Below are 23,968 nucleotides of genomic sequence, written 5' to 3' on the forward strand. Positions count from 1 at the left end.
TTGAGGGGCTGCCCCAAAGAAGAGGAAGTCAAGCTGTTCTCCAAAGCCCCAGAAGGCAGGAGAAGAAGCAACGGATGGAAACTAATCAGGGAGAGAAGCAACCGGGAATTAAAGAGAAATTTCCTGGCAGTGAGAACAATCAGTCAGCGGAACAGCTTGCCACCAGAAGTTGTGGGTGCTTCAACACTTTTTAAGAAGAGATTGGACAGCCACCTATCTGAAATGGTGTAGGGTCTCCTGCTTGAACAGCGGGCTGGACTAGAAGACCTCCAAGGTCCCTTCTAACTCTGTTATTCTAGGTTCTAGGTTTAAATGCTCACCATTAACTCCAGAACAATCTCCCTTTGATTCCAGGCTGGGCTTCCGCTCCTTTTCTGAAGGACAGACAACCGTCCGGTCGGTGCCCAGAGATTTGAAGAAGAGGAGAAGAGGAGAAGGACAAAGCGGCAGACGAACAGCTGGCCAAAACTTTCCCCCGGGGAAAAGCCAATCAAAAACGAGGGGGGGGGGCACCCTGAGCGTGTATAGATAGTCCTCGACTTACAACAGTCCGTTTAGCGACCATTCAAAGTTACAACGGCACTGAAAAAGGTGACTTATGACTGTTTTTCACCCTTACGACTTTTGCATGATTATGCCTGGCAACTGACTCGTGTTTAATGACCACTGCAGTGTCCCAGGGGGGTCGCCTGATCTCCTTTGGCAGCCTTCTGACAAGCAAAGGCAACGGGGAAGCCAGATTCACTGAAGGACCGGGTTTACTAACTTTTTTTAATTTATTTATTTACATTTATACCCCGCCCTTCTCCAAAGACTCAGGGCGGCTTACAGTGTGTAAGGCAATAGTCTCATTCTATTTGTATATTTTTACAAAGTCAACTTATTGCCCCCCCAACAATCTGGGTCCTCATTTTACCTACCTTATAAAGGATGGAAGGCTGAGTCAACCTTGGGCCGGGCTCGAACCTGCAGTAATTGCAGGCTACTGTGTTCTTAATAACAGGCTTCTTACCAGCCTGAGCTACCATGGCCCAACTTAACAATGGCAGTGATTCTCTTAAGAGCGGCGGCAAGAAAGGCTGTACAATGGGGCAGAACCTGGGATGAAACGTAAAATTTGTTACGACCGGTTCTGTGGCCGTGGCTTGGTGAAGGGGGTAATGTGACTGGGTGGGTGTGGCCAACTTTTCTTTTCTTTTTCTTTTTACTTTTAAAAGCATTTTTTCTACAACCTCTTCGGCCGAAGAGGTTGTTGAAAAAATGCTTTTAAAGAGTTCTGACGATTCCAGCTGAGCCGCGCGATCATCAGAGGCCTTTTTTTTTACTTTTAAAAGCATTTTTTCGGCCGAAGAAAAAATGCTTTTAAAAGTTTTTTTAAAAAAACCTCTGACGATCACACGGCTCAGCTGGGGCAGCGGCGGGGGGGGGCAGGGATTTTTGCTACCGGTTCTCCGAACCACCCACCGCCATCGCTACCAGATTGGGCGATCCGGTCTGAACCGGGAGCATTTCATCCCTGGGCAGATCTCACTTAACAAATGTCTGACTTAGGAACAGAAATGTTCAGCCTGACTGCCGTTGTAACTCGAGGACTACCTGCACTTACGACGGTTGCAGTGTCACGTGATCCCCTCTTGCGACCTTCTGAGAAGGAAGGTGAACGGGGAAGCCAGATTCTTACTTAACAATGGCGATGATTCCCTTAACAACGAAAGGTCATACAACGGGGTAAAACTTACTGAACTCACATAGCAACAGAAATTTTGGGTTGATGGTGGTCGTAAGTCGAGGACCACATGTCCAAAGCACGTGTTCCCGGACGATGTCTCTGCGGAGGGAGTCCCTTGGGCCTTAATTGGAGGAAAACTTGAAAGAATCGGCAGGGAACAACCGTTCCTTAGTGGGAAGAGGAGCTCAGCCAGCAGAACACATTAATTAGCGCATAAATATTGAAGTGGCCTGTTTGATACGAGAGGATTCTTAACAAGCACACTCAAGTTTTTCGGTTTTCTTTGTGTTTTGTTTTTAGTCCCACTTGAAAAGTACGTCCTTCTGCAGTCCAAATATTATTTCCATTCACCCGGGGGAGGGGAAACGGAAGGGGGGGGAGGCAATTCAGAGCCAACTTTTGTTCCCAAACGGAGCACGAGAGCAGCGTAGATGTTGTGCCGTTGCGTGGTGCAGTTTTGCGATGATGTAAGATGGCAAGAGTGTCCCTAGGTTGTGGTCAAAATAGCCAAGATGATGCACAGAGCACGATAGTAACAGCATAAGTTGGAAGGGACCTTGGAGGTCTTCTAGTCCAGCCCCCCTGCTTGAGCAGGAAACCCTTTACCATTTCAGACAAATAGCGGTCCAGTCTGTTCTTAAAAGCCTCCAGTGATGGAGTACCCACAACTTCTGGTGGCAAGTCGTTCCACTGGAGAATAGAATAGAATAGAATAGAATAACAGAGTTGGAAGTGACCTTGGAGGTCATCTTGTCCAACCCCTCCACCCAAGCAGGAGACTGTCGTGTCCCATTCCTCCTCTGACGGCCAGGTCTGGGAAGTCTGTATCCAGCGTGGCCACGAAGCCTCTGCAGCTTTGCCAAATTCCTGTCAGAGTTCTCAGGGCAGGCAGGAATCCAAGGTGTGACTTCAGCAACCAGATGAGACTTTCCCTGACTCAAGGAATGCCAGAAAGCAGATCCTTTATACAGGCCATGGGGTGTGGCTCCATGACTCAGCACTTATCCAGGCCTGCCCCTCCCTTCCTTTTGCTGACGTCGCCTCTCCATCCTCCGGAAGCGTGGATCTATCCATTGCATCGTTTCGTCCCCAGCTGCTGGTAATCCCAGCTCATGGCTGGCTTCAGGCGCACATGCTATCGGAGGGAGGTTTGTTTGCTCAGTCTGTCCGGGCATAGTGCCAGAGCTGGGGGTTGGAGGCATGCCAGGCCATTCTTCTTCACTATCAGTCTCTGGCTCAGATAACAGGAGATGGGAGGGGCCCGGCTGCGGAGAGGGGGGCGGACGAGGCACAACAGAGACCCTACATCATTTCTAATAGATGGCAGCCCTCTCTCTTCTTGAAAGCCTCCAGGGATGAAGCCCCCACAACTTCTGAAGGCAACTTCTGTTCCTTTGAATATAGAATACCAGAGTTGGAAGGGACCTTTGGTGGTCATCTAGCCCAACCCCCTGCCGAAGTAAGAGACCCTACACCATTTCTGACAGATGGCTGTCCAGTCTCTTCTTGAAAGGCTCCAGTGATGGAGCTCCCACAACTTCTAAAGGCAAAAGCTGGGAAGTGGCTCAACAGGCTAATGCAGTCTGTTATTAACACACAGCTGCCTGCAATTACTGCAGGTTCTAGCCCCACCAGGCCCAAGGTTGACTCAGCCTTCCATCCTTTATAAGGTAGGTAAAATGAGGACCCAGATTGTTGGGGGGGCAATAAGTTGACTTTGTATATAAATATACAAATAGAATGAGACTATTGCCTTACACACTGAAATCCGCCCTGAGTCTTCGGAGAAGGGAGGGATATAAATGCAAATTAAAAAAAAAGCTGTTCCAGGTCGTCATGAGGATGCTGAGACGGTCATAAGTCACTTTCTTTCAGTACCAATGGAACGTTTAATGGTCACTAATCAAGTCAAAAACTACCTGTATGCTTATTGGGAGGGGAAAAAAGAAGGTTTTGGACACCAGAGGGCGCCATCGCCTCTGAAAGCCTCTCACCTCTCCTCACACACCACCACCCCACTTTTTTTTTCCAAATTCCAGGAATATATAATATACCAAGTAAGGAATATTGGGCCTTTCTGAGGCTTGTTGCTCTTTAATAAAATTATTTCGAAGAACAGTTTATTTTTAAGGGAGACTGTTTCATTTCTCAAAAAAAATTTTAAAAAATGAAAAAGACAACCAGAACAGTTAAAAGGGAGCAGATCCGGGCAGGGAGCTGAGAATGGGCTTTGGTGTCCTTTAAAAAAAAAAAAAGCAAACGAAAACCTAGGAAGGGCCTGCCCTATAAAAGGAGAGGATGCAAATTTGCACAAAAATTCCCCTTGTTCCAAAAAAGCAGAAGTGTTGTTGCCTAAACACATTGTTGTATCCAGCCGGATGTCCAGGATAGTCGGAAAGCTTTATTTCTCTCTATTTATTTCCTGGATTTTACATACTGTTTTAGAATACAGTGGAATAGCAGAGTTGGAAGGGATCCTGGAGGTCTTCTAGTCCAACCCCCTGCAGGAAACCCCCTATCGTTTCAAATTTAGACAAATGGTTATCCAAGCTCTTCTTAAAAACTTCCAGTGTTGGAGCATTCACAACTTCTGCAGGCAAGCTGTTTATTTATTATGTTATTTTTACCGTTCCACTTGTTTTGTAATTTGAATATGGAAAGCCACCCACAAGGAAGGACGGAAGGACGGAAGGAAGGAAGGAAGGAGGGAGAGAGGGAGGGAGGAGGAAGGAGAAAAGGAAGGAAGGAGAAAAGGAAGGAAGGAGGGAGGGAGGGAGGGAGGGAGAAAGCCACAATCACTGTATGAAATAAGCCGATTTTGAACAGGAAAGTCCTTCTCTCTCAGCCCAATCCACCTCACAGGGTTGTTGTTGTGGGGAAAAAAGGAGGAGGAAGCTGTTTGAAGGTATGCTCGCTGTCTTGAATTACTTGTAAATTAACGCAGGTTGTGCTTGATTTATGACCACAATTGAGCCCAAAACTTAGGTTGCTAAGCGAGATGGTTTTTCAGTGAGTTTTGCCCCATCTTACGACCATCCTAGCCATCGTTGTTAAACAAGTAACACGGTTGTTAAGGGAATCTGGCTTCCCCTGTTGACTTTGCTCGTCAGAAGGTCGCAAAAGGGGGTCACACAAAACCAGGGCATTGCGACCATCATAAATATGAGTCAGTTGCCAAGCAGCTGATGTTTGATCACATGATCCTTGGGATGTTGCAATGGTCATAAGTGTGAAAAATGGTCTTAAAATCACTTTTTTCAGTGCAGTTGTAACTTCGGTCATTGAACAAACTGTTGTAGGTCCAGGATTATCTGTAGAGTATGATAATAATCTAATTTAAAAAATAAAACAATAACAACAATAACAATAACAACACTACTACTACTACCACTAATAATAATAATACAGATATGAAGCTTGGATTGGTGTTTTTTTCCTGGATAACCATTTGTCTGAAATCATGTAGAGTCTCCTGCTCATGCAAGGGGTTGGACTAGAAGACCTCCAAGGCCCCTTCCAATTTTTGTCATTCTGTTATTGTTTTTTTAATTCTTTTTTCTTCCCTGCTGCAAAATCTCACCTCATTTCCATTTCCTTTTTTTAATTGTTGTCCTTCATTTAAAGCTTTGGCCATTAAAAGCTTTGGCCATTAAACACACCTGGAGACCAAATTTTGTGGCTTTTTAAAAGCTGCTCCCGAATCTGTTGGGCTCCCAGATTTAATTCTGGTGTGGCTGGAAGTGGAGAATTTAAGTTTTGGGGGACTGGAAGACGGTCTCTCCGGCGTATCTAAAGCACTTTTATAAAAGTGGAGCTCATTAGCGGATTCATCAAAGCGCCAAAGTACAAAGGAAATGTTCTCCCGGAAAAAAAAAAATTAGAAGTTAGGAATCTGGAGGCCACAATATTTTTATTTTTTAAATTTCTCTGCTGGGGAGAAGCAGCGATTGTTTAATTTAAAATAATGTGGGCTCCTTGAGTTTCCTCCTGCCAGTTATCTCCGCAGGGGTGCTGAAATGAGAGAGCGGAATAAATCACCGATGGGGTTTTAATTGCAGCCATTTCCCATTCTTTAATTTAAGACTTTGCGTGATGGAGAGAGTTGCAACCAGCCACAAACTTGGACTCTTTAAACAAGGATCTGTAGCCAGTCAAGGTGAGGGAAACATGATTTGAGGAAGGGTCATTTTGCTAAAATGAGGTGAGTGGGAGGAAGCCCCCCACTCCCCCCCCCAAGGCCATGACAACGTACCTCTGAGTTGAGGCAATTTTAGAATAACAGAGTTGGAAGGGACCTTGGAGGTCTTCTAGACTAGTCCATTTTGAAGGAGAGGATGAGGAATATTTAACACAGGTAGTTCCCCACTTACGACTTACCCTTTAGTGACCATCCAAACTCAAAACAGCTCTGAAAAAAGCGACTTAATCCTCTCACTTATGACTGTAGCAGCCATGACCCCCCCCCCATGGGGATCAAAATTCAGGTGTCTGACTCATAGTTGTGACCGTTTTATAGTCCTGCGGTCAGGCGCTGGTGACCTTCCCAGGCGGTTTCTAAGATGCAAAGTGGGAAGCCGGATTCATTGAGTGATTCGCTTAACGCCGGCGATTTGCTTAAAAGAAAATTGTGACTTCGTTTCCCCCCCCCCCAAAAAAAGTTCACGGAATTGGCCATGATTCACTTAGCAACGGAAATTCTGCTCTGAATTTCTGGTCGTAATTTGAGGACTGCCTGGGTCTAGCCTATAAGGAGGGAGAGGATTGGAACTTTTAAATATATATTATATATGTGTGTGTGTGTGTAATGTATAAATTAATATATTAAATATATGAAGGGTGTGAATTATTGTTCCCGAAGGCAGCATTTTCAATATTAAACAAAAATTAAGAACAGGGAGACAACACGATGTGTATTAAGCACTGAGAAATGTAATTAACAAAAAATTAATAAAAAAAATTTGAAGCAAAAATTAAGAACAGGAAGTTAAAAATTCGAAGTGACCAGAGGGAAGCTCAAGAGTCATATGAGAAAGAATACAGGTCCTTGACTTACGACCACAATTGAGGCCCCAAAATTATGTTACTAACTGAGACAGTTATCAAGTCACTTTTGCCCCATTTTACAATCTTTCTCGCCACCGTTGTTAAGTGAATCTCTGTGGTCGTTAAGCGAATCTGGCTTCCCAGTTGACTTCGCCTGTCAGAAGTCGGTCACACTGCGACCGTCGTAAATATAAATCAGTTGCTCAGTGTCTGAATTTTGATCACGTGACCAAAGGAGGCGGCAACAGTCATAAGTGTGAAATACGTATCAGAAGTAATATTTTTGTAACTTCCAACGGTCACTAAATGAACGGTTGTAAGTCAAGGACCTGGGTGGAAGCTTTGGAACCAACGTCCAACAGAGGTGGTGGCTCCATCGTCAGGAATTTGAATTTAAACATGCTTGGGATAAATTCAGGTAGTCCTCGACTTACAACAGTTTGTTTAGTGACCGTTCAATGTTACGACGGCACGGAAAAGAGAGACTTAAGATTGTTTTTCACACTTATGACCGGTGCAGCATCCCCAGGGTCATATGATTTACATGACGATGCTTGACAACTGGTTCACATTTATGACGGTCGCAGTGTCCCTCTGGTCACGTGATCCCCTTTTGCGACCTTCCAACGAGCCAAGTCCATGGGGGGGTGGGGGAAGCTGGATTCACTTAACGACCGTGTTACAACTGCAGTGATTCACTGAACAACCGTGGCAAGAAAGGTCCTAAAATGGGGCAAAACTCACTTAACAAATATCTTGACTTAGCAACATAAATTCCGGGGTCCATTGTGGTTGTAAGTCGAGAACTGCCACAAAAAAATTAAAATTAAAAAGAAGAAGAAGAAGAAGAAGAAAACTCTCAGGGCAGTTGTGATCAGTTTTCTGTTTCTATGGGTGTGTTTTTGTGTGTAGATCAATTCTTTATAGATGAGAGTGTTGGTGTGGGGGTCGTGTACTACGCATTTCCTTCCGGAATTCCTCTCTTTGAATTAAGTTTCCTCCCGGCTGTGACCGAAGGACAGAATCATACAAGGCGAAAGGGGGGGGGGTTCCCCAGAGACCATCTAGTCTGACCCTTTGCCAGGGCAGGAATCCGAGAGGAGAGCGGCCCTGGCAAGAGGCCTGTGCAGCTGCTCTTTCCATCCATCCCTCCCTCCCTGCCCAGGGATCTTCCTCCCAAGATCCAGCTGAGATCTACTTCCTTGTCATTTAAATCCCTCCTTTTTCTCTTCATTCCCCCCCCCCAAGGGCTCTGAGTTGTCTTACTCACTTTTTACACACATTTGAATCCAGCCTTCTTCCTTGCCTCTCTCACATGACCCCTGGAGACTGCTCCTCGGCTTGCGACCACAATGGAGCCCCAGTTTTTTGTTACTAAGCGAGACAGTTGTTTTGCTTTCGTCTTCCTTCTCTCTGCAAACCCCCCCTCCCTTCTAACACTGATGATGTTCCCTAGTGGGGTCCCAAAACGTCTGCAAGAAACCCCCACCCCCGCACCCCCTCGGCTCAGCCCCGCCGGCAGCTGCACGGATCCTCTCAGGTTGGGATCTTCTCCGCAGGGTTGCAAACGGATCCGCCTCTCGCACGCCAGGAAGCGCGGCGGGGTTGTGCAAAGCTCCAGAAGGCGGGGCGGCCAGGCAAGGGAAGGAAGGGAAAGCCAGAGCGTGTGTGTTTCCTTGCACACACACACGCAGACCCACAACCACACCGTCCTCGCTTCCCTCGAGATCGCGCATCCTTCGGCCCGAAAGCGCGGAGCGAGGGTCCCTCCAGGCGCATCGCCGGCAGCCGGGCAAGTCTTGCAGGGGTAGGGTTGGAAAAAACGCCCCCCCCACTCCTCCCACGTCCCCCTCCTCCCGTCCCTGGGACTCCCCCAACCCCCGGGGCGGTGGACGATGGGCGTTGTAGTTCCTTCTCCCCCCCCTCCCCGCCCAGCGCGGACTTTCCAGCGCCAGCCTTGCGCAACCGGTGGCGGCAGTAGAAGCAGCAGAGAGCCCGCAGCCGCCCCCGCAACTCCTCCACCTCCTCTGCCCGGGGAGGGGGTGTGAGGGGGCGGGGAGGGGGTGTGTCCTGGGCGGCTCCTCCTCCTCCAATCAGCGCGCCCGAGGGGCGGAGCTCGGCGGCGGGGAAGTGGGGCAGATCCCGAAGCGGCTGAGCCGGCGATCGGTGGCTGGAAGCAAGCGGGCGGGCGCCTCGTTCTCCGCCTTGCCATCCCAGCTGCGGACCGGGGGATCGGCTCGGCCTTGCCGGAGAAGGGAAGGGAAAAGAAGTGAAGCCCCTTCAGTCGGGCTCGATTCGGCTCTTTTCTCCCGGCGGGGGCGGCTGGCGGGTGCGCCATTGATGGGCGAGGAGCCGTCCGGGCTTTCCCGGACGGCGGGGTCTTGGGAAGCGACGTGGAGAAGCTGCTGAAATCGGCATGCGTCCAAGCGCCGGGTTGGAAGGGACCCCACGAGGTCCTCTAGTCGGACCCCCCGCCCCCGCCCCCGCCCGCTGCCAGCCTGCGTTTGTGACCGGCCGTCCCTCTTTCCCGCTTCTCTCCCCTTCAAGCCCGGGGATGCTGCCGCTGCCGCTGCCCGCTCGCCCGGAGTAGCCGCCTTCTCTTTGATGCGTCCGACGCTCTCGGAGACAGCTCCGCCAGGTAAGAAAGACGAGGCGAGGCGAGGCGCGCGGTGGCGGCGGCTGCGGATGATGGGAGGTTGGTCCAAGATGGGGCTTGGCAGGTCTGGTCCGGGAAGGCTTGGGAAAGGTGGCTTGTGCTAACCTGGTTAAGGCTGAACGGGCTTTGCTTGGGTGGCCGAGCCTGGGCGCTTTAAGACTTTTGTGGACTTCAACTCCCAGAATTCCCCAGCCAGCAAAAATGGCTGGGGAATTCTGGGAGTTGAAGTCCACAGGTCTTTAAAGCGCCCAATCTTGGACACCGGTGCTTTTTGGGTGTTTTCAAAAGGCATCCATGCAGAAACCGGATGGAGCGTATTGTGTGAAAAGGGCCAACGGAGTTAGGAGTGAGTCACCTGTGGTCCTTTTTCCACCTTTTCTTTTCCCCTTTTCCTGATTTGCTTATTTGTAGCCTATGACTATCATTAAGTGTTGTAAGTGTTGTGCCTTGACGGAGGTATCTTGTCTTTTTATGCTCACTGAGAGCATCTGCACCAAGACAATTTCCTTGTGTGTCCAATCACACTTGGCCAATAAAGAATTCTATTCTATTCTATTCTATTCTATTCTATTCTATTCTATTCTATTCTATTCTGTTCTGTTCTGTTCTGTTCTGTTCTGTTCTGTTCTGTTCTATTATTTCTATTTCTATTTCTATTCTTAATTCTATTCTATTCTATTCTATTCTATTCTATTCTATTCTATTCTATTCTATTCTATTCTATTTTATTCCTATTTGTTGTACCTTGATGAAGGTATCTTTTCTTTTATGTACACTGAGAGCATCTGCACCAAGACAATTTCCTTGTCTGTCCAATCACACTTGGCCAATAAAATTCTATTCTATTCTATTCTGTTCTGTTCTGTTCTGTTCTATTCTATTCTATTCTATTCTATTCTATTCTATTCTATTCTATTCTATTCTATTCTATTCTATTCTATTCTTCCTTCTTTCCTCTTCCTCTATTCTATTCTATTCTATTCTATTCTATTCTATTCTATTCTATTCTTCTGACCTCTTCACCTGGTCAATGTCGCAGGAACATTGTGTGCGGTTCGGGAGGGATCTTGCGCCTTGCTTGGGGATCTCTGGGACAGTCCAAACATGGAACCAAGGAAGAATCATGTTTTCACGGTTTTGAGCACATGGGTTAGGAAGCTGGGTCCATCGTCCCCTTCTGACGCCCCCCTCCCCCCTTGTTTCTGTCTCCCCCCTGCCGTTGAAATCTGGTGTTTGACCCCAAAGGATGGCTTTGACTGTTGTGTGAATGCAGCCATGAGGTCTTCAAGTGACCTCAATAGGAGGGGAGGGGTCTCCTTAGATGAAAGGAGGGGTTTTTTGGTTCTGGGGATGGGGGTGTTCTTGCTGAAGGATCCCCTTCTGGGCTGCCTGGCCTTGCTTGGCTTTGCTTCTGGCCTGGGAGGCGGGAGGTTGTTGGCTGCTGCTGTGGGAGACACGACACCCCCCCCCCCCTGTTCCTCCTGTGGTTGTGCTAAGGGTTTTCCCCTTTCCATCTTGCGGAGGGTTCGGTCCTGTATCAGTCTGTGACTATTTTATTTTATTTTTATTTATTTTTATTTAGTTTATTATTTTGTGTGTGTGTGTGTGTGTGTGTGATATAATATATGTGGGTATATATATACATAATTTTGTATTTATTTATTCATTTATCCATTTATTCATTAATTCTGTCATGCTGATGCAATGTATATTGGAGGTGGGAATCCTTTGAGAGCCGGATGCAACGAAATTTCATTTTAATAACGTCTGCTGATCAGTGTACATTCAAAGTGACAATAAAGTTATTATTCTATTCTACCTTATTTTATTTTATAATTTCTTTATTTTTATCTTACTTTTTATTTTTAATGTTTATTTTATTTTATTTATTATTTTATTTTATTTATTTTGTTTTTATCTTTTTTTTAATTTTTAATTTTATTTTTTATTTAGTTGATTTGGTTTATTTGTATCCTCCCTTTATTATTTTTTACAAATAACTCAGAGCAGCGATCATATCCAACACACCTTCCTCCTATTTTCCCACAACAGCAACCCTGTGAGGAAGGTTGGGCTGAGAGAGAGAGAGAGAGGGATTGGCCCAAAGTCACCCAACCAGCTTTCATGCCTAAGGCGGAACTAGAACTCCCCATCCCCTGGTGATTGGCCCAAAGTCATCCAGCCATCTGGCATGCCTAAGGTGCAGTAGTGAAATCCAAATTTTTTGTTATCGGTTCTGTGGGTTTGGCTTGGTGGGCGTGGCAGGGGAAGGATACTGCAAAATCTCCATTCCCACCCCACTCTGGAGCCAGCCAGAGGTGGTATTTGCCGGTTCTCCGAACTGCTCAAAATTTCTGCTACCGGTTCTCCAGAACCTGTCAGAACCTGCTGGATTTCACCCCTGCTATGGTGGGACTAGAACTGACTGTCTCCTGGTGATTGGCCCAAAGCCACCTAGCCGGCTTTCATGCATAAAGCGGGACTAGAACTCCCTGTCTCCTGGTGATTGGCACAAAGTCACCCAGCCATCTGGCATGCCTAAGGTGGGACTAGAAATCCCAGTTTCCTGGTGATTGGCCCAAAGTCACCTAACTGGCTTTCATGCATAAAGCGGGACTAGAACTCACCATCTCCTGGTGATTGGCTTAAAGTCACCCAGCTGGCTTTCAGGATTCAGGCGGATCTAGAATTCCCAATTTCTTGCTTTCTAACCCGGTGCCTTAACCAGCAGACCAAACTGAGTAGCCTTCAGCTGAGAAACTTATTAAATAAGCTTCATTAGTTGCTTGTGCAATGGAGGCATATTGGGGGCTAGAATTTCCCAAATCTTGCTGAGCAAGATGGTTGTTAAATAATTTGTGCCTCATTTTATGGCCTTTTTTTTGGCCACAATTCTTAAGGAAATCACTGCAGTTGTTAGATAAATCACCTGGTCAGTAAGTGAATCCCTTGTTTCTTGAAAACCGGCTGGGAAGTTTGCAAATGGTGATCACACAACCCTGGATGCTACGACCGTCAGTGGCGAAACACCCGAATTTCGATCCTGCGATTGTGGGAATGCGGCCATGTCCCTTTTTCAGTGCCGTTGAAACTTCCTATGGCCCCTGAACGAATGGTCGTAAAGCAAGAACTGCCTACATTTGACAATCGGTTTTGGACCTGGAGAAAAAAAAAAGAATTAAAAGAGCAAAGGGAATATTTTGTGAGAGGACAAGAAAGGCAGAGAAAGAGAAAAAAGTCATTTTTGCCGGGTTGTGGATTTTATTTTTGTGCAGCTGAGTGCAGCCCCCTCCCTATGCTGGCACCCAAAGTTGCTTTCTCTATGATGCATAATTTCCTTGTCTCCCTGGTGGGTCTTCCTCCTTCCCTGCCTGGATTTTTTCATTTCATTATATATTTCTATTTCTATTTCTATTTCTATTCTGTTCTGTTCTGTTCATTTCTGTTCATTTCTATTCATTTCTATTCCATTCCATTCCATTCCATTTTAATTTTATTTAAATAAAATTAACTCTGGGCGTCTTACAGCGTAATAAACATTAGAAGAAAACATTCAAATTGCCAAATGTAAGACCACAGAGCAGACAAAAAAAAAAAAGCATTAACACAAGATGGGAAAAGGAGAGAGCCGGATGCGTGGGGGAAGGGGTTGAGGGAAGGAGTGGGGATTAGTTTTTAATTTAATTTAATTTAATTTATTTATTTTTGTTTGAATTTATATCCCGCCCTTCTCCGAAGACTCAGGGCGGCTTACAATGTGTTAAGCAATAGTCTTCATCCATTTGTATATTATATACAAAGTCAACTTATTGCCCCCCCAACAATCTGGGTCCTCATTTTACCTACCTTATAAAGGATGGAAGGCTGAGTCAACCTTGGGCCTGGTGGGATTCGAGCCTGCAGTAATTGCAAGCAGCTGTGTTAATAACAGACTGCATTAACAGCCTGAGCCACTTCCCAGCCCATTTGTGAGGCCGACTTGCAGGCAGGGCCCGTTTCCCTTCACCTTCCTTCTCTACAGGCAGTCCTCGATGTAAGACCACAATTGAGCCCAAAATGTCAATGGTTGTTAAGTGAGTTTTTTGCCCTATTTTATGACCTTTCTTGCCACAGTTGTTAAGGGACTCCCTGCTGTTCTTAAGTGAGTCATACGGTCGTTAAGTGAACCCGGCTTCCTCACTGGTTTTGCTTGTCGGAAGGTCGCAAAAGGGGATCACGTGACCCCGGGACTCCACGACCGCCATAAATGTGAGCCAGTTGCCACGTGTCCAAATTTTGACCATGCAACCACGGAAATGCTGCAACGATTGTTAAGTGTAAAAAAACCTGCAATAAATCACTTTTTTCAGTGCCGCTGTAACTTCAAATGGTCACTAAATGAACCACTGCAAATTGAGGACTACCTAGACTTCTGACCCAGATGCTTCCAGGAAGTTGGAGGAATGCTCGAAAGCAACCGGAATGAAGAGCCACTTCTTCAATAATCCTTCTTATATGCCAATATATTATGATTATCATTATTCTGTTGGTCTGCATGCACATTTTGGAGTTTCTGCACCACAGACAAATTCCTTGTGTGTCTAATCACACTTAGCCAAATAAAGTCATCTCAATCAATCAGAATAGAGTTGGAAGGGACCTTGGAGGTCTTCTAGTCCAACCCCCTTTCTCAGACTGGAGGTCCTATGCCATTTCAGACCAGTGGCTGTCCAGTCTCTTCTTGAAAACCTCCAGTGACGGAGCACCCACAACTTCTTATGGCAAGCAGTTCCACTGGCTAATGGTCCTCACTGTTAGGAAGTTTGTCCTTAATTCCTGGTTGCTTCTCTTCTTGATTAGTTTCCATCTGTTGCTTCTTGTCCTGCCTTCTGGTGCTTTGGAGAATAATTTGACCCCCTCTTCTTTGTGGGCAGCCCCTCAAATACTGGAAGACTGCCATCATGTCTCCCCTGGTCCTTCTTTTCTCTAGACTGGCCAAACCCAAATCCTGAAACCGTCCTTCATGTGTTTTAGTTTCCAGGCCTTTAACCCTCTTAGTTGCTCTTCTCTGCACTTTTTCCAAAGTCTCAACATCTTTTTTTGTAACGTGGTGACCAAAACTGGTTGCAGTATTTTAGGTGTGGCCTTACTGAGGCTTTATAAAGTGGTACTAATAATTCACATGATTTTGATTCTGTGCCTCTATTTATACTGTCTGTTCTATTCTATTCTATTCTATTCTATTCTATTCTATTCTATTCCATTCCATTCCATTCCATTCCATTCCATTGCACATTTCCTATTCTATTCTATTCTATTCTATTCTAGTCTAGTCTAGTCTAGTCTAGTCTAGTCTAGTCTAGTCTAATTATTCATTCCAGTATTTATTCTATTCCATCGCATTGTATCCCATCCCTTCCCACCCCGCATCCCCCATCCCCCTTCCTATATCCTTTTATTAATATTCTTCCCGGCTTCCTAGCCAAAGTTTCCTGCCATGGGTCCTGCTCTGGGGCAGCCCTTCATCCCCTTGATCTTCTGGCAGGTTTGCTGCGCAGGGAGCCTGGCCGAGCGGGGAGAGTGGTGGGAGCCTCGGCTGGGTTGTGTGAGATCAGGGTCTGCAGTCTGCAGCTCACAAGCGCCGTTGCAGCAGGTCAGTTATGCAAGTTACGAGCCAGTCTGTGTTTTGTTTTTTTCCCCTTCCCTTCCCTTCCCTTCCCTTCCCTTCCCCTGGTCCTCATGGGATCCTTTTAGAATATGCAAAGCGTCTGAGCTTCCATATTTCAGGGTTGCGGGGAGGCTAAAATCCAGCAAATTACAACCTGGGGACTGGGAATTAAATTTATTCAGCATCAGATTTTCTGTCTTCCGTTCTGGCAGCACCTGTGGTTGGAAATGGGTCACACATTCAGCTCGGATCACTTAGTAGAGCTGCATCTTTGCTTGTGCTCTGGTCATAACAGTTGGTCCTTGACTTATGACCTCAAACCGAGCCCAAAATTTCTGTTGCTAGGCGAGACAGTTCCTAAGTAACTGTCTCCTTTTAACTTTGCCTCCTTTGAGGTCCTTCCTTCCCACGGTTGTTAAGTGATTCACCACAGTTCTTAAGCTACTAACCCGGTCGTTAAGTGAATCTGGTGCTTCCCCATGGACTTGGCTGGTCAGAAGGTCGCAAAAGGGGGGTTGCATAATCCCTGGAGACATTGCGACCGCCATAAACCCGAGTCAGTGGTCAAGCGTCTGAATTTTGATCGCGAGACTGACAATAGGGATAATACAACGGTTGTCAGTTTGAAAAACCGTCCGTTTTTTTCAATGTTGTTGTAATTTTGAATGGTCACTAAACAGACCGTTGTAAGTCGAGGACTGTCTGCACAGCTGCTCGTTTTGTGGGTTGTGGTCCATCGGCCCCGTGGATAACATTTGTGTCTTTTCCATCGTTTGTGAATGTGTGTCTCCTTTCGAAACCGTCAGAGATTTTTTAAGGAGATGCTTTAACAACTTTGGGGCAAGGAGACCTTACAGGCAGATTAATTTCACCACACGCAAGATGTTGTTGTGATGTTTGTCAAATGCGTACGCTCTGGTGTTGGCTGCTTGGAAAGGCCTGTCGTAGAGCTGTGGAGTTGGAGAGCTAAGGGAAGGCAAAGGTCATTGAGTCTGACCCTTGGAAGCTTGCAGGGGAAAAAAATGCAATTAAACTTTCAGCTGAGGTGATTTTCCAGGCTCTCCTTAACAACCTCAGAAATGAAGAACACACAACTTTTGTTGTGTTTCTTAGCCTCTGCCTCATTCAAATGGGGGGACTTCAATTCCCAGAATACCAGAATTCTCCAGCCGGCTGTGCTGAAGTCCACCTATCTGAAAGTGGCCAGGCAGATGGGGAACTCTGGGAATTGAAGTCCACCTATCTGAAAGTGGGCAGCCGGCTGGGGAATTCTGGGAATTGAAGTCCACCTATCTGAAAATGGCCAGGCAGATGGGGAATTCTGGGAGTTGAAGTCCATCTACCTGAAAATGGCCACCGGCTGAGGAATTCTGGGAGTTGAGGGCCAGCCACCTTAAAATTGTTAAGGTTGAGATGTTCTCCAGATGTTCAGACAGCACATCAGGATACCCACAACTCCCTGAACTGCACATACAGGCTCTACTTACAACAGTTCGCTTAGTGAGTGTTTCAAGTTACAACGGTGCTGAAAAAAGTGACTTAGGACCATTTTTCACAGTTACGACCTCTGCCCCATCCCCAGGGTCACGTGCGCAAAATTCAGACACCTGGCAACCGACTCATAGTTATGACGGTGGCGATGTCCCCGTGGTGACATGATTCCCCTTTTGTGACCTTCTGCCGAGCGAAGTCAACGGGGAAGCCGGATTCACTGAACAACCAGGTGACTTGCTTAACGACTGCAGCGATTCACTTAAGAACGGTGGCAAGAAAGGTCATAAAATGGAGCAAAGTGCACGTCACTGGCTCATTATAAAAATTAAATTATTATTATTATTATTATTATTATTGTTATTGTTATTGTTATTATTGTTATTATTATTATTATTGTTATTATTGTTATTATTACTATTACTGAGCAGCCGAAGCTCCATTGTGGGGCCGCCTGTAGTCCATGCTGGCTGGGGAATTCTGGGAATTGAAGTCCGTCCATTTGAAAGTTGTCAAGTCGCTGCTCAGCTCTCGTGTCAGCTGCTCTGCTATTACACAGATTTTTTTTACCTATTAGGAAGTTTTCCATAATATTAAAAAAAAAAAAAAAAAAAGGAGGCAGCTGCAAACTTATCCTCATTATTTCTTGCCCTACTTTCGGTAGCCATGGAAAAGGGTTCTCGGCTTTCTTCCCCGGGGCTTTCCTTGATATATATATATATCTAAATCTGGGTATATAATTTCTCAGCTCAAGTGTGCTTTTTCCCTTGGCTGAACCTCTCCCGGTCCTCAGCCCCCAGCAACCTCTGCCTGGCTGTCCAGTCAACCTGCCCTAACCGGGCAATACAGTAACTTTTGGGGAAATGAGTATCCAGAATTATAGAACGTGGAACGTAGAATAATAGGATAAGAAGGGACCTTGGAGGTCTTCTAGCCCAACCTTTGGCTCAAGCAGAACGCCCTGTGCCGCGTCACAAAAATGGTTGTCTCTTTTTGAAAGTCTCCAGCGATGGAGCACCCACAACATCTGGAAACCAGCCATTCCACTGAATAACAGAATAACGGAGTTGGAAGGGACCTTGCAGGTCTTCTAATCCAACCCCCTGCTCAAGCAGGAGACCCTACACCATTTCAGACAAGTAGCTGTCCAGTCTCTTGTTAAAGAACCTCCAGTGATGAAGCAAGGACAACTTCTTGTGGCAAGCTGTTCCACTGGCTAATTGTCCTCACTGTCAGGAAGTTTCTCCTTAATTCCAGGTTGTTTCTCTCCTTGGTTAGTTTCCACTCGTTGCTTCTTATTTATTTATTTATTTATTTATTTATTTATTTATTTATTTATTTATTTATTTATTTATTTATTTATTTATTTATCACATTTGTATACCGCCCTATCTCCCTTATCCTGCCTTCTGGTGCTTTGGAGAATAGCTTGACTCCCACTTCTTTGTGGCAGCCCCTGAGATATTGGAAGACTGCTATCATGTCTCCCCTAGTCCTTCTTTTCATTAAACTAGACATACCGAATTCCTGCAACCGTTCTATGTTTTAGTCTCCAGTCCCCTCATCCTCTTGATTGCTCTTCTCTGCACTTTTTCTAGAGTCTCAACATTTTTTTTATAGTGTGGTGACCAAACCTGGATGCCATATTCCAAGTGTGATTTTTACCCAGGCCTTATAAAGCAGTATTAACGCTTCATGTGATCTTGATTCAGGGGTGAAACCCAACAGATTCTGACAGGTTCTGGAGAACCGGTAGCAGTAATTTTGAGTAATTCAGAGAACTGGCAAATACCACCTCTGGCTGGTCCCCGAGTGGGGTGGGAATGGAGATTTTGCAATATTCTTCCCCCAGGAGTGAGGAGGGAATGGGGATTTTGCAGCATCCTTCCCCTGCCACACCCACCAAGCCACACCCACAGAACCGGTAGTAAAAACATTTGGATTTTACCACCGTCTTGATTCTATCTCTCTGTTAATGTAGCCTAGGATTACATTAGCTTTTTGGGCTGCTGCAGCACACGGCTGGCTGGCTCATATTTAAGTGATCGTCCACCAGGATTCTTAAGATCTTTCTCATAGTTACCGATAATCTTTTTGCTCTTCTCTGCACTCTTTCCAGAGTCTCAACATCGTTTTTGCATCATGGTGGCCAGAACTGGATGTTATATTATATGAAGGGCTCCGGGTACAACCTCACTAATAGGACCAGGGGAATAATAATGTGACAATTTTTGGTGGCAATGCTTCCTCTAATGCAACTCAGAAGTGTGTTCACTCTTCTAACAGTTGTGTCATGTCCCCAAACTTCTTACATGTAGACTTTCCAAGCCATGAGACCCTAACCCTAACCCCCCTCCCCTCACAACTTGGATGCATGCCTTGTATTTTCCTTCTGTACCTATACTTCCAACCATTCATTTAGCAAATGTCTGAAGTTACGATGGTGCTCGAAAAAGTGAATTGCAATTGGTTTTTGGCCTTAGAACCATTCCCCGTGCCCGTGGTTATGTGGTCAGATTTGGACCCTCAGCAATTGTCGTGCTTGCTTAATTTAGGGCAGGGGTCTGCAAACTTGGCTCTTTTAAGACTTGTGGACTTCAACTCCCAGAGTTCCTCAGCCAGCAAAGCTGGGAGTTGAAGTCCACAAGTCTTAAAAGAGCCAAGTTTGCAGACTCCTGATTTAGGGTATTGCAAAAAACCCCAGAAAAATAGATTGATTCAGTAAGCCGAGCACGATGCGGGAATGTTTTGTTCTGCCCACAGAAAGTGGCAGGGAGTCCTCAAGTTAGAACCGTTCGTTTCGTATCTATGTGAAGTTATAGCAGGACTGGAAAAAGCGACTTACAACCGGTCCTCGCTCTTATAACATTTGCAGCGTCCCCACGGTTACGTGATCTGTAGGTCTGATCTCCCCAGCTGGTTTCCTGCAAGCGAAATCAGTGGGGAAGTTGAATCTGTTTAATGACCAACACCGAAAAGGTCGTAGAATCAGGCACGACTCCGTGACCGCTTCGCTGAGGGATGGCAGTCCCAGCTTCCGATGGTGGTCGTATCTCGAGGACTGTAATGCCTTCCATGTCTCCCTCTGGAAGGACATCTTGTGCTCTCAGCCCAGCCTGCCAACCTGCCCAGTTTAGCCTGCCGTCTAGCGTGGTTGCCATGGGTAGTTGCCATGTTCTGTCTCTTCTGCAAATTGGATAAGCAGCCCATCAGTCATGCCAGCCAGATCATTAATAAAAATGTGGAATAATTCTGCCCCCAAGACAGATTCCCCCCCTTTCCCCCCCCGCCCAGGATCCTCGCTGGCTTTTGTGCTCCGGTTTGAGTGAGGTCCGTGAATGTGGCTCTCTGCGGTCAGCCGGCTGGCTAAACGCCACACAAGCGGCACTTTGGGATGAATACGTGTCGGTTGCCTCGCATTCCAATTTTGAGCTCGTAACTGCCGTGGTTTTGAAAACCAGTCATAAGTCCCCTTTTCGGTGCCGTCGTAACTACAGTCACTAAATGAATGCTTGTAAGTCGAGGACATCCTGCATTTAGTGCATCTACAAGGAATCCCTGACGTACGACTGCGAGGGAGCCCAAAATTTCCACTGCTAAGCGAGACAGTTAAGTGAGTTTTGCCCCGTTTTGAGACATGTCTTGCCACGGTTGTTAAGCGAATCACTGCAGTTGTTAAGTTAGCCACCCGTTCGTTAAGTGAATCTGGCTTCCCAGCTGACTTTGCTTGTCGGAAGGCCGCCAAAGGGGATCATGTGACCCCGGGGACACTACTACCGTCATAAATATGAGTCAGTTGACAAGTGGTTGAATTTTGATTACGTGACCAACGGACGTAAGTGCGAAAAATGGTCGTAAGTCACTTTTTTCAGTGCTGTTGTAACTTTGAACGGTCGCTAAACAAACTCCTGTAATTCAAGGACTACCTGGTTTATGCTAAATAGGGGTTAAATAGGGGTTAATAGGATTCAAGAGAGTTTGGATTAAGTCCATTTGTGGCTACGTAGGGATTCTCGGCTACTTCCTCTCTTGACTCCCCCACTCCTTCTCCTGCCCCAACCAACAACCGAATCTCCTGTCCGTCACTTCTCTCCCCGCCTTCAGCCTCCCTCAGAATATCAGAAGCTGGCAGAGGGAGGACATGTGAAGTCAACCTGGAGACTTCAGCTAGTTCAGAACGCGGCTGCGCGGGTTATTGAGGGAGCGGTTCGGAGCTCCCACCTAACATCTATCCTGCGCAGACTGCACTGGCTGCCTGTTGTTTTCCAGGTGCGCTTCAAGGTATTGGTTACCACCTTTAAAGCGCTCCATGGCTTAGGACCAGGCTACTTACGGGACCATCTACTGCCGTCTTCTATCTCCCAGCGTCCGGTACGTTCCCACAGAGAGGGACTCCTCAGGGTGCCGTCAGCCAAACAGTGTCGACTGGCGGCCCCCAGGAGGAGGGTCTTCTCTGTGGGGGCTCCGACCCTGTGGAACAAGCTTCCCCTTGGGCTTCGACAATTACCTGACCTTAGGACCTTTCGCCGCGAACTTAAAACCTATTTATTTCATATGGCTGGACTGGCCTGATTTTAATTTTAAATTTTAATTGAATTGTTGATGGGTTTTAAATTTCTGTAATTTTATGGGGTGTAATGTTATTTTAAATTTTCTGGCATATTTGAATCAGTTTTTTAAGGGTTGTTTTAATTATTGAGTATGTTTGTTTGTATTTTATTTGCCTGTTCACCGCCCTGAGTCCTTCGGGAGAAGGGTGGTATACAAATTAAAACATCATCATTATTATTATTATTATTATTATTATTATTATTATTATTATTATTATTATTATTATTATTATTATTTTATTTATTATTATTATTTGAGATCATGCGAAATCACCCAAAGCCTACAACACAATTTCCCAAAGTGCAGCTTGCAAGGTCCTAAACGAGGAAGTACCTGGACTAATTGCTATTTTCTGGCAGGGTGCAAAGAATTTACCCATCGTGCCTGCCTGACTTGCTGGATTAAACGCTTTTGCTTGGTTTTGTGTACAATGTTAGTTCCCAAATTAACCAAGGTTGGGTTCACACCACACATTAACCACATGCATTATTTGAGAGAGAGAGAAAAAAAAACCCCCAAGGTTAAGCCTAGATCAGCTTAGCAAGTTGTGGAAATGCACCCATTGCTTTTATTTTTTTGCAAATGATGTGTGTGGCTGAGCCTGTGGCTGGAAGAGAGAGCTCTTCAGGAATTGCTGCAAAAAAAAAAAAAAGAGAAGATAAAATCAATACCACCGAAGTCTGCAACGTACAAAATATGTTGTGAATGTTCTCTTTTTTGGCTCTGGAAAAAAAATCCAAAGAAATCAGAACTTTGTTTCTTTGAAACCCCCGTATTAATGGGTTTTTTACATGTCTCTTTTGTGGTGTGCTACTTTTGTGCCTTGAGAAAACCTTGGAAGGAGAGAAAGCAATCGGTGAAAGGAAGGCCTTGACAGTGTGTCAAATCAACACAGGTGTTGGGGTGAACCTAATAACTTTTACGAAGTTGGCACAGATCCCCGTTGCAAAAACTAACTGATGCATTTCGGTTTTAAAATAACCTCCGTCAAATAGAGGACTTTTTAGCTACAGGAGCCAGATTGTGGAAGGTTTTTTCTGTTTTTTTTTTTATATATATATATTCAGATCCCCTTCCAAAAATACGCCCTTCTGTGTGCTAAAACGAGCAGAGCCGATAACTCTCAGATAAACATTTTGGAAAACTCTGCTTTTATTTTTGGTGGCGGAGTGAATATGCTTGAACCCAGCCCTTTTGTGAAAATTATGATTTGGTGCACTTATGCAAATCCAGAAAGTAGATTAATTCTATATGCTGAAGATCAGATGGGATCTGGGAGAGCCAGTAGGGTGTGATCGAGCGAGAACATAATCTTGGTGGAATTTCACCATTACAAATCAAAGTTTCCATTCTGCGTAACAGTCACCTTAAACCGTAAGATGGGTAGCAAATAAATTTAATAATAACGGAATCACAAAGTTGGAAGGGGCCTTGAAGGTCTTCTAGTCCAACCCCCTGCTCAAGCAGGAGACCCTATACCATTCCAGATGAATAATATTTTACTATGTCCAAGAATTTTATAAGATACATCAAGAAATTGCAGCTTCCTGCAATTATAATAGAAATCTTTCGTCTTAAAGTGAGGAGACAAGATCACGAAGGATTTGAGAAACAAGAATTAATTTATTATTTGCGCAAATAGGACACAGACCCCCACTCAGGTGGAAAACAAAGGTCTGAGCCTCGAGCAAGGCTCAAGCATAATCGTTTATACCTTTGGTTACAGATATCACATAAGAAAAAGAAGAAGTTATCCTAATATCAAAACAACGCTATAGAGCACTGGACACCAGAACAACTAGACACAAGAACAGTTTTTTCCCGAAGGCCATCACTCTGCTAAACAAATAATTCCCTCAACACTGTCAGACTATTTACTGAATCTGCACTACTATTAATCTTCTCATAGTTCCCATCACCCATCTCTTTCCACTTATGACTGTATGACTGTAACTTGTTGCTGGCAATCCTTATGATTTATATTGATATATTGACCATCAATTGTGTTGTAAATGTTGTACCTTGATGAAGGTATCTTTTCTTTTATGTACACTGAGAGCATATGCACCAAGACAAATTCCTTGTGTGTCCAATCACACTTGGCCAATAAAAATTCTATTCTATTCTATTCCATTCCATTCCATTCCATTCCATTCCATTCCATTCTATTCTATTCTATTCTATTCTATTCTATTCTATTCTAATTGGTTGTCACAGACAAAAGCCCATATATGGACTACCATTATCATACACCATCCGGATACATATGTTGATGCATATGTTGCTATCGATGCTCCTTTCTTACCACATATAGTTACTGGAACAGGTTACAAAGAACAGCATGTAGAAATATTCCTGTGCTTTACAGAAAGCTTGCAACACCACACCTCTGCCAACAATATACTTCCGCTTTTATGTGACACGTCGACTTCTATCTCTAATACATCTTGTTATAATCCTAACAAATAAACATAAGGCACTTGTATTATTAAAGCATTGGGGTCCTGCTTCACAATAACACCAGCGGAACTGCAAAAAACTGTGCTACTTGGAACATCGTACATCTTAAGAAGGTACTTGATTGATACCTAGGATGCTGGCAGCAACCAATATCAACCATTAGCACCAGTCAATGGTATTTGTGATGCATTTTTGAACGTTCAATTGACTGAGTTTTATGTTTAATGACTAAAGTATATACATACATCCAAGCCAGAATTGAGAAGACAGCAAGTGCCACCTTTGCAAAGAAGCTGAAGAAGCAGTGAATCACCTGGTAAGCAGTTGCAAG

At 45.3% G+C, this 23,968-nt stretch overlaps 1 protein-coding gene across 8 annotated transcripts in view; it reads left to right on the forward strand.

Moving 5' to 3' along the window:
* The first annotated feature begins 8,302 nt into the window (after positions 1-8,302).
* Positions 8,303-23,968, forward strand: part of IL1RAP (interleukin 1 receptor accessory protein) — a 105,136-nt gene continuing 89,470 nt past the window's right edge. For 3 of the 8 annotated variants that reach the window (XR_009155798.1, XM_058188922.1, XM_058188929.1), the window contains exons 1-2: positions 8,303-8,579; positions 9,320-9,410. The gene's annotated coding sequence lies outside the window, so the exon portion shown is untranslated. Of the gene's footprint in view, positions 8,580-8,682; positions 9,102-9,319; positions 9,411-11,480; positions 11,629-23,968 lie in introns of those variants that run through there. The other 5 variants (XM_058188923.1, XM_058188925.1, XM_058188928.1 and 2 more) reach the window with 5 other exon arrangements.

This window comes from Ahaetulla prasina, chromosome 6 (genome assembly GCF_028640845.1).
Source record: "Ahaetulla prasina isolate Xishuangbanna chromosome 6, ASM2864084v1, whole genome shotgun sequence".
Lineage (NCBI taxonomy): Eukaryota > Metazoa > Chordata > Lepidosauria > Squamata > Colubridae > Ahaetulla > Ahaetulla prasina.